The following is a 12,088-nucleotide window of genomic DNA, read 5'->3' on the forward strand; positions in this document are numbered from 1 at the left end:
TCTGTAGGGCAAAGAACAGTGGCTGACGGTGCTACCAGGGAGTGGGGGACAAAAGGAATATTTTTTGGCCAAACAATCTTCAGAGGGCACCAAATTACTATCAGAAAGGCCAGCATATGTACAGAGTTATCCACTGTGAAGCAGTGGAAGTGACAATGACAAAATATTGACACAGTAGTCACAAGTAGACTCCTGGAAGGTTGTTTGTTTTTTTAAGTAGCAACATCCAGGGGCCTCAAAATCTTCACTTGCCCCAGCCAATAATGGGATCCTAGAACTGACCCTGCTGCTCTACTCATCAGTTCTTGCCTTTCCTCATAATAAAGCAAGAGCAGTGCCTGGCCAACTCTGTCTCCATTCTTTTTTCCTGTTCTGTCTTGAAAAAAAGAAGTGGTTTTGGGGTTCTTACAGGAGCAGGAGCAGCTGGGCCATGAATAGGCAAGTGGGCTTTTCAAGACCTGGTATAAAAGGCTCTTAGAACTCATCTGAATTATTAAAATCACAGAAGTATAGTACTGGAAGGGACCTCATTAGGTCATCTAGTCCAACTGACTGCATCTAGTCCAGCCCAAGGCAGGACTAAGTAATAACTAGACCATTCCTGACAGCTGTTTGTCTAATCTATTCTTCATGTTAAAAGGCAATGTGGTTACCCCAAAGTAGAAAAATAATGTGATGTTTCTTGATATATAAAGTACTGTACAGCTTCAACTTGTCCCTGTATGCTTGGAAATGGTATCTGACATGAAAACTTACATTGCCCTTTACATAGAATAATTTCTTATAGAGGAACAAAGGAAAAAGACATTGTTTATAAAACCAAGTCACTCAGTACATAAGGGCAATGATAATATATTGGATAGTGGGTCAGTGAGCCACATAAATACACCTAGGGCTCAGTTAATTGGGCCCATGGGGGAAACAGTTAAAAATGTTAGTTGGTTTTATAGATGAACCAGGTAGCCTGTTGTAATGGAGAATTAAGAGGCAGGATTGGGATAAAGAGACTGGGAGATTATTATTTATCAGTTGCCAAAAATATACTTGGGGCCCCATTGTAAGGGCTAAGTGAGAGATGTTTATTGGAGCCCCTTGGTTTGGCAGTAGTGCCGTTTCCAGTAAGCTCATTTAAATACATTTTTATAAAGGCAGGGGAAAAAATTAAGTCTTCATTCTGTACAAAGAGTCTGAAAGACACACCTTTCAGTCCAGATTCTTTAAATCTGCTTTGAAAGAATTGCTTTTGAAATGTTCCCTCTGGTCATAATATGCCCCACATGTTACACACTAATATTAAACAGGGCTTTCAGCATTTGGAAATGCTTGAAGGTCAGGTCTTCAAAACGTTTTTTTAAAATTATAAAATGGAGATAGCATGCATATGGTTTTGATGGTATGAGGCAGCTGCCCAAGACACCAAATCCAAGAACAAATGCATGCAATAAATCCATAGGGAGCCCTGTAAAGAATACATTTCAAAATATGCTATGGACATGCTGTCCTGCTCCTGTCAGGTTGAAAGAAGAGAAGGTGAGCAGTGAAGGCATTTGGCAGAATAGGAGCTGAGCAGCACAGCAATAAGGAAAAATACTGGAGATCACAGGAGATTTTAAAATGTTTAACCACTGTTCTCCCAGGCCCCTGCTCAAATGAACAACTTCTGATTTCTTAAAATGGATCACTGCTTCCTAAAATATTTTAAAACAGTTTCCCCCCAAAAAATCATCATAAAGATTTGGGATTCCCCATCCCCACAAGTTTCAGTTCTTTCTCAGCCCCATGCTTATTGCCTCTTCTCTCTTTTTACTCAGAGTATTATCATTATTTCCAATTTAAACACAGTGAGAAAGTGTGGGGGAAAAGTGTAGAGGAAGTCTGTAGGGCCAGTTTTTCAAATATGTTCATGTGTGGCCCACATCTACTGTCTGCATTGGATATATTCCAGGTTTACACTAGAGTGTTTATGATGCTACACTTGCAATTTATTTGCATGTCACTATTTTGCCTGCATAGTGTTGTTGCAGATGTTTAAAAATCTGGTCTTTATAGTAAGTGTTCTGGGGTGCACTCAATATTAGACAGCTCCCTGGCATTGGGATGTGATGTTTCAGGGATCTTCATCTTCATCAGAGGAAGGCCAAGGACAGGGTAGGCCTGTTACTCAATGGGGGGGGGGGTAAACAATAAAAGAAAATGTGGAAATGGCAGAAGTTCTAAATTACTTTTTTGTTTCAGCTTTTACAAAAAAAATTAGTAGCAATTGGTCATGTATAAGGCTATGATTTTTTCACGGAGGTCACGGAAGGGGTGAGACACCCAGGAGCTCCCAGCCATCGCAGGCGGTGAGGGTACCCCGGAACTCTGAGCCGCTGAGAATGGAAGGGCCCCCAGATTTCCAAGTGTCCACGGGGCTGGGGGTACTTCAAAGCTCCTGGCCGCTGCAGGTGATGGGTGTACCCTGGAGCTCCAAGCCAGGGGACCCTGGAGCTCTGAGCCCCCACTGGTGGTGGGGGCCTCCAGAGCTTGGAGTATCCCCCATAGCTGCCTAACCCTGCAGATGAGCTCCCCATTTTGTCAGGGATCTTTTTAGTAAAATTCAGGGACAGATAACTTTCTTCATTGCCTGTGACCTGTCCTTGACTTTTACTAAAAATATCCATGACAAAATCTTAACCTTAGTCATGTACCCTAATGAATGCCAGAGAAAAGGAGGTAGGATCAGAAGCTAAAATAGGGAAAGAACAAAACATTACTTAGACAAGTTAGATATCTTCAAGTCTCCAGGGCCCGATGAAATACATCCAAGAATGACTCAAGGAGCTAACTGAGGCGATATCTGAGCCATTAGTGATTATTTTCAAAAAGTCAGTTGAGATTCCAGAGGACTGGAAAAAGGCAAATATAGTGCCAAACTATAAGCAAGGGAATAAGGACAGCCTGGAAAGAGAATGGAATAAATAATTCAGCAATCAATTTGCAGACATTTAGAAGATAATAAGTGATAAGTTACAGTCAGCATGGATTTGTCAAGAACAAATCATGTCAAAACAACTTGATATCTTTCTTTGACAGAGTAACAAGCCTTGTGGATAGACAGGAAGCAATATATGTGGTATATCTTGACTTTACCAAAGGTTTTGATATTGTCTCATATGACTTTCTCATAAACAAACTAGGGAAATAAAACCTAGATGGAGCTACTATAAGGTGGGAAAAACCATTCCCAGAGAGTAGTTATCAGAGGTTCACAGTCAAGCTGTAGGTCATTTTGAGTGGGGTCCTGCAGGGATTAGTTCTAGATTCTGTTCAATATCTTCATCAATGATTTAAATAATGGCATAGAGAGTACACTTATAAAGTTTGTGGATGATGCCAAGCTGGGAAGGGTTGCAAGTGCTTTGGAGGATAGGATTAAAATTCAAACCAATCTGGACAAACTGGAGAAATACTCTGAAGGAAATAGGATGAAATTCATCAAGGACAAATGAAAAGTACTCCAATTAGGAAGGAAAAATCAGTTGCACACATACAAAATGGGAAATGACTGCCTAGGAAGGAGTACTGCAAAAAGAGACCTAGGGATCATAGTGGATCACAAGCTAAATATAAGTCAACAGTGTAACATTGTTGCAAAAAAAGCAAACATAATTTTGGGATGTTAGCAGGAGTGTTATAAACAAGACACAAGAAGTAAATCTTCCGGTCTACTACATGCTGATTAGGCCTTAACTGAAGTTTTGTGTCCAATTCTGGGTGCCACATTTCAGGAAAGATGTGGACAAACTGGAGAAAGTCCAGAGAAGAGCAATAAAAAAATATTAAAGATCTAGAAAGCATGACGTATGAGGGAAGATTGAAAAACTGGATTTGTTTAGTCTGGAAAAGAGAAGACTGAGGAGGAACGTAACAGTTTTAAAGTACATAAAAAGTTGTTACAAGGAAAACTGAGAAAAATTGTTCTTTTTAACCTCTGAGGATAGGAAAAGAAGCAGTGGACTTAAAATACAACCAGGACAGTTTAGAGGTTGAACATTAGGAAAAACTTCCTAGCTGTCAGGGTGGTTAAGCACTGAAATAAATTGTGGAATCTCCATCATTGGAGATTTTTTTAAGAGCAGCTTAGACAAACACCTATCAGGGGTGAGCAGATAATACTTAATCCTACCTTGAGTGTAGGGGACTGGAGTGGAAGACTTTTCAAAATCCTTTCCAGTCCTACGATTCTATGATTTTCTGTATTTCTTGCTCGTCATTTGCTTTTATGCACAACTCAGCACTCCAGCTGAGAAGTGCTGAGTCCAATCTGTTTCAGACTACAAAGGCTCAAGCTAATGGCTAAAACGCTCTCAACTACTCTGCCATTTTTCTGGGCTCTGTCTTCTTAGCTAATCAGAAATCTCCCCGCTCTAGCCTGGAGGACTGGTCCCTTAGACTACATCTCTCTGAGGTGTCTGTTGTCCTGCAGCCTCTAGCTCAGGCCACTTCAGAGGAGTACTCTGCTCCCAGGGTTTCCTCCTTTAAGACTGAACAGTCTCCCTTTTATAAGATCTATATCCTTTAAATTATCACCTGATACCTCACAGTTCCACAGCTTTGGCTGTAAAACAATCAATTAGTACATCTATTGCACCTGTGCTGTAATTTATTGGCTATTCCAGCCCATGATGGAGTTTCGCCCCATCACAGTACGTGATTTGTATTATTGACTACAGAAATAGGTTAGAAGCCAGTCATGGAAAAAATCTCTTCACAAATTTTTGATATCTATATACGCGGTATCAAAATATCTACCTAACTGTTTTATTTTACTGCTTACTTGAATGATTTGGATTACAGGCTCTGCTGGCAGTCATTTCAATTGGTTTATAAATATTAGATAGAAAGCTATATAGAAATGGTGACAGCTGAAAAGAAATCTTAAAATTTCAACATAGCAATTTAAAAATATATTTTCTTTTTAAAATTTACTGGAAGTGTGTTTAAAGGATCACTCTTCTAATAGCGCCCACTGGCTGGATGAATGGAGAAAAGAAATGAGGGGAAAATCATAAAAATCCATTATGTTTATTTGGAAAAGTTGTTTGAGATTGTTAAGCTTGGCAGGGTGGAGTTTTCTGTCAAATGGGCAGCTAGGCACATTTGTCACCAATTCTGTTGCACTTAAATATTAAACAGCAGCACAAGAACCAAGTGTATATATCCATAACAGAGAAAATGGTTAAGAAATGGACATCTGTCCTCTTTGCTGCATTTTTTTTTAAATGAGAGTCCTTACTTCTGCTTTTTGTCATGGCTCTATTGGCTTGTAGAAGAGAAATTTCAAAAACCTTTTTTAAGAACATGAGAGCTTAATCTTTACTGTAATATTAAACTTTCCAAAGATTTTCCATTCAGCTTGGATTCCCCCCTTTACCTTCATCTTCCTGATATGACATAATGCTATATGTTCCGAGGAATGGAAGGCCTTTCCTATGAAAGGAGACTTGAGGAGCTCGGTTTGTTTTCCTTAACCAAAAGAAGGATAAGAGGAGATATGATTACACTCTTTAAATATATCAGAGGGATAAATACCAGGGAAGGAGAAGAATTATTTCAGCTCAGTGCTAATGTGGACACGAGGACGAACGGATATAAACTGTCAGTCAGGAAATTCAGGCTTGAAATTAGACGAAGGTTTCTAACCATCAGGGGAGTGCAATACTGGAACAGCCTACCGAAGGAAACAGTGGGGGCGAAGGACCTCCATGACTTTAAGATTAAGCTAGATAAGTTTATGGAGGGGATGGTATGATAGGATAACGGGCTTAGTCAATAGGTCAATTAAGTGCCACACTGGTAAATAGTACAATGGGTCAATGGTATGATATAACCTTTTCCAGAGGGTTTGGCTGGAGAGTCTTGCCCGCATGCTCGGGGTTCAGCTGACCGCCATATTTGGGGTCGGGAAGGAATTTTCCTCCAGGGAAGATTGGCAATGGCCCTGGAGGTTTTTCGCCTTCCTCCGAAGCATGGGGCAGGGGTCGCTTGCTAAGGAGTGGGTGGATCGGCTTATGTGGCCTGCATCTTGCGGGAGGTCAGACTAGATGATCATAATGGTCCCTTCTGATCTTGAATTCTATGATTCTATGATTCTATATTTGGTCAATTTAAAAATATTGCAGAAATAGCTTCTGCTCCTTTTCCACCAAGTGTGATCTCTTCTTCCTTCTCTGGTCATACTAACCCCACTTTGAGTGTCCTGTGTATTTACACTGAAACTACTTCATGTCAAGGCCCCTACTCGAGCATCAGGAGCTTGATGGGGGTTCCCAGTGAGAACAATGAGCAGGTTTAGCAATCTCAAATCTCTTGTCTTCTCATTCCAGGTTTCTGCATTATCTTCCACTAGCAGGGGAAGGACTTGATGAGTTAATAGTTATTTTCCATCTCCATTTTCTATTATTTTAAATATTTTTTTCCATTGAAGCTGCAGAGAATGTTAGAATTTGTGTGTGACTCCTTATTTAACCACACACTTTAATCCACTTTTCCCTGTGTTGGTCAAATATAAATGTCAATTAAACATTGGTAATGATGAATTTCAGAAAGGTAGTGTCTCCTTTGGTCCTTCCTCTTTTCAGGCTCTCAGGACATCCTGATTACACACAGGCAAAAGTCTTTCTACAGAACACAAAACCAGTAAGTAATGAGCTATTGTACTCAGCAGTTCTCTCTTGAATTGCCATTGCCTGCATGTTGTGGACACTTTTGAATCCTGCCTGCTCTTGCAGCTGGTCAAAGTTCCAAATTTATATAGCATTGTAGGTAAAATACTAATAAATAGTTCTAAATTTTCTATCTTCGTACTGAAAAGAAATCCAGAAAAATGTCTGGTCATACTAAGGGCTAGTCTATACTGCCCTGCAATGCAGACTATGGAGGTGTGAATGGCAGCACACACCAAAGTGCGTGGTTGTAACTCCCTTATGTGGATGCTGCAGGTGTAAACATAAAGGTTCCTACTTTGCATTAAAATAGTCATTTCACACATGGGGAGTTACAGCTCAGAACTGTGGTGCACATTGATATTCACACTCTGTAGTCCAAACTGTGAGGCAGAGCAGAGACAGCCTAAGGCCTGGTCTACACTACGCATTTATACCAAATTTAGCAGCGAATTTAGGGCTCTTAATACCGATATCTGTACTCCTCCCCGACGAGGGGAGTAGCGCTCAAATCGGTATTGCCATGTCGGATTAGGGTTAGTGTGGCCGCAAATCGACGGTATTGGCCACCGGGAGCTATCCCACAGTGCACCATTGTGACCGCTCTGGAAAGCCATCTGAACTCGGATGCACTGGCCAGGTAGACAGGAAAAGCCCCACGAACTTTTGAATTTCATTTCCTGTTTGGCCAGCGTGGAGAGCTCACCAGCACAGGTGACCATGCAGAGCTCATCAGCACAGGTAACAATGCAGTCTCCTGAGAATCGAAAGAGAGCTCCAGCATGGACCGCACGGGAGATACTGGATCTGATCACTGTATGGGGAGAGGATTCCATGCTAACAGAACTCCGTTCCAAAAGACGAAATGAAAAAACATTTGAAAAAATTTCCAAGGCCATGATGCAGAGAGGCCACACCAGGGACTCAGTACAGTGCCGTGTGAAAGTTAAAGAGCTCAGACAAGCCTACCTGAAAACCAAAGAAGCAAATGGAAGGTCCGGGGCAGGGCCGAAAACATGCCGCTTCTACGCTGAGCTACATGCAATTCTAGGGGGGTCTGCCACCACTACCCCACCCCAGTCCGTGGATTCCGCGGTGGGGTTGGTAATCGCAGCCATGGCTGAGGATTCTGCGGACGGGGAAGATGAGGAGGAAGAGGAGGACGAGCTTGTACAGAGCACACAGCACTCCGTTCTCCCCAACAGCCAGGAGTTTTTTCTCACCCTGATGGAATTACCCTCCCAGCTCTCCCAAGAAACTGTCCCAGACAATGAAGCCATGGAAGGGACCTCTGGTGAGTGTACCTTGTAAATATAAGACATGGTTTAAAAGCAAGCGTTTTTTAATGATTAATTTGCCCTGAGGACTTGGGATGCATTCGCGGCCAGTACAGTTACTGGAAAAGTCTGTTAACATGTCTGGGGATAGAGCGGAAATCCTCCAGGGACATCTCCATGAAGCTCTCCTGGAGGTACTCCAAAAGCCTTTGCAGAAGGTTTCTGGGCAGCGCTGCTTTATTCCGTCCTCCATGGTAGGACACTTGACCACACCATGCATGTAGCAAGTAATCTGGTATCATTGCATGACAAAGCCTAGCTGGGTATGGTCCCGGTGATTGCTGGCATTCAAGCAACATCCGTTCTTTATCTCGCTGTGTTATCCTCAGGAGAGTGATATCGTTCATGGTAACCTGGTTGAAATTCAGGAATTTAAGTAAGGGGACAGAGATGGCCATTCCTACTGGGCTGTTTGCCTGTTGCTTAAAAGAAATCCTTCCCTGCAGGTAGCCAAGCGGGGGGAAGGGGAGGGCGATTGGCACTGAGCTTTTCCGCGTTTGGCTAGCAGGGATCTTTCCTGCTACCAGCCACGTGGTTGGGAGGGGGGGAAGGTGGGTGTTTAGCAGTGATCTTCCATGATACCAGCCACGGGGTGGTTTCTGCTGCTGCACGTTAACAGGAAAGAAGCAGCACTCAACGGGCTTTGCTTGCTATTTGGGAAAAGAGGGTGCTGGATAGATGAAGGCTGCAGAAGACGAAAGACAATGGCTTACCATGGCCGCATGCAAGCAGAATTCTGATGCCCGGACCTGTGTCTGTGATCTGTAACACCAAAGCCGTTATTTGCTCTTTGCTTGCAAACAGATTTGTTTCAATGAAATATGGTTAGATTCATAGGGTCCGTTCTTTCAATGATTGCATGCATATTTGTGAGAATGGGCCATCTCCTCAAGAGAAAGAAAGAAAGAAAGAAAGAAAAAGAAAGAAAGAAAGAAAGAAAGAGTTAGCCCTTATTAAGCATGAAAAATGTAATCAACATTGCAGTCACTTTTACTTACACCTAAAACTTTGTGGAAAATTCAGCTAGCACTATCACTAGTTGCTGCATAAGAAACTTTGAACTCAGGTCTTTGTAGGTAAAAAGGTTTTCTCTTCAACTTTGTAAAGAATGAAAATAATTATTTGAAAAGGAAATCCTGGCAGGGTAGTGCACTTTTCGCACCATACAGGCCATTTGGAGCACAGACTAAAAGGACTGATTCTTTTCTCTACATGGAAAAAATGTGTTGCTTTGGCAGAGATAATGGAAGATTAGAGACACTGGTGTATTAGAAGTGGGACTGAAAGAATGACTATGTATTGTTTTAATTTTGTAATGTTTAACGAATGCACTCCTTTTGTATGCACAGATGGTGTCTCAGAAGACTTTTCTGTCTAAATATCTGAAATAAATAGTAAATAATGGCATTATCATTATGCAAAATCAAAATGATGAGAGGCATTCAGGTACATGAAAGTACAACAACATAACATTTTAAAAGCCTTTAACAGAGCCAACTTTCATCTATAAAACTTGAAAACAAAATCAATTCTGCTTAAAAATAACATAAGCGATCTAGTAATTGAAGCAATCTTTACAATACAGCTTGTGCAGTGACAGAAGGAAATGCAAGACATTTTTTATTTTGCTAGGGAATGGCTCAAAGGCAAAGTGAGCTTAGCCCTCTGAGACCTGCAATAACCTACAATGAGGGCCACAGCCGTCACACAGAAAATATAACAGATAGAAGCATGGTTGCCTGACTCTCAGATACAGGTTGGTGAACAGATGTCTTTAATATTGGAATTGCTTTATTTGTCTAAGTCCATGGGGTTGCTTTTGTACGTATGCCATTTATAAACCAATGTAAAAAACCATAGGGAAATGAGTAAAGTTACAAATGTCAACAAAATTCAGATTTAGAAAGGATAATGTGATTACCGAAGTTACCAGTATAGACTGAGACATAACCGTATCCTTTAGCAATGCACTGTATATATCGCACATTATCATGAGGTACCTTACAATTGTTCAAAAGCACACATGAAAAATCTATTCTAAAAACTCCATCTGCTTTGCTAGAAAGGTCAGCCTGCCTGATAGGCAACAAGTCACCATTTCTGGTTGCCAGCTGTTAAACATGCAAAAGCAGGAACACCAGAATCACTGCAGTAGCAAAAATGAAAATGGTTATAAATATTTTAAAAGGTAAAAGCAATTTAGAGAAGAACTAAGCTATCCAAAGGTAAATCATGTAGAAGCAAACAAGGGGTTATTTCAAATTTATCAACCCCAACAAAATAGCATTCATACACATTAACATTTTTTAAAAAGTAACAACTGGTTCACATATATAAAATATCTACTTCATGTGTATAGGTAAGCTTGACCAATTCAACCAAATGAAACAGATTCAGTTTCCACATAGTGCTACATTATGTACATCTTTAACACATTTGGCATTTTAAGGGTTGGGGTTTAATTCAGGTCCCACTGAATTCAATGGCAAGATTCCTACTGATTCCACACAGTGTGCACGTCCTTAGGAAAATTACAGCTTTGTGGGGAAGGCAAAGATTCATCTAGAAATTGAACTAATCTTTCTCTCTCGACACAGGAGGCTTCCCTCTGTAGATGGAACATCCTAGCAAACATGTTTCTAGCTATAATCACATTGATTCTACCAAAAATTACTTTCCTCTATCCAGGGAGGAGCACAGTTCATCCAAAACTTTTGTCTTGTTTTAAAATCAAAGCTATATTTTGTGCAATACAAGGGTATTAATGTACCGTAAGTGAAAAGGAGAGTTGGCCTCTTATTTAGTGCCCATCTTTTTCAATCTGGAAAGGGAAAAATGAGTCTTGGTGGAAAATCTGAGAACGTCTGGCACTGTTGGAGGAAGGGAAAGATAAAGCAAAATTTCTGTGACTGTTATATTGTATGTTGGGATACCTACTGTACATTATATTGTTTTGCTGGAGACATGGATTTGGAAGACGTAAGTTCAGATGCATCACAGAAGTTAACTTGATAGAGTGCCACACAACTAATGATGGCCTTAATCTACTTTCTAAAGGAGGAAGGATGACATTGTGGACTGGAAGCTTGAAGACCTAGGTTTGATTCCCACTTTTCCACAAACACCCTGTGACCTTGGGCAAGTCCTTCTCTGTGCCCCAGTTCTTCACCTACAAAATGGGGAAAATATTTCCCCACTTCACAGGGGCATCATGAAGCACTCAGCTACCATGAAGATGAGTATAGGAATCTAAGACTGGCAAATTTATAGACAGGTTTGGGTGGTAGACCTGGAGAGAAATTAGTTTGATATGTGGGTAAGGAAATAAAGTTAATTAGCAATCATTTGTTTATAACAGAGGAAAACCTAAGCCCTTCTTCCCTCATGGCCTTCTACTCAGGATTTCAACATGTTTTAATTTGTCAAAACATTAACTGTTAGCCATAGGCCAACATTTTTTCTCCAACAGCTAATAGTGGAAGCCCCGCCATTTGGGACATTTTCAGCTACATGGGACAAAATACTTAGGAATAAACTATGGGGGATTAGCCTGCACTCGTGGAAATTCCAGTGGGCATTCCCCCTCCCACCCATCTCTAACTACTCTGATTCTATAGTAAAATGAAGACAAGAGACAGTGATTGACTTTGTATCAAATGGCTTTCAGTTAAACACTCAAATTATACCTGCTAATGGCTATATCACCAGGAGTTTAAACTGTTTAGGAAGGAGAGAAAGGGGAAACTTTTGCTCCTTATGCTTTACAGGAATCAATATTAGATATAATGTCATTCACTATCTTCTTTCATCATTACAATTAGGGTGTAAACAATATTTAATGGAATATGTAGATTAAATCAAACTGGGAGGTATAAAAAACCAAGTGAGGACAGAAATAAAGGAAAGATACTTCTAGAAAGAAACATTAGCAATAATAATAATTAATATAATTAATAAAATAATAATAATAATAATAAATAATAGGAGATTCAACCTGGAAAACTTCAGGTTAATATATCTGCAGAAAAATAATCCAAAACATATTCA

The sequence above is a fragment of the Mauremys reevesii genome, linkage group 5, assembly GCF_016161935.1.
Source record: "Mauremys reevesii isolate NIE-2019 linkage group 5, ASM1616193v1, whole genome shotgun sequence".
Classification (NCBI taxonomy): Eukaryota; Metazoa; Chordata; order Testudines; family Geoemydidae; genus Mauremys; species Mauremys reevesii.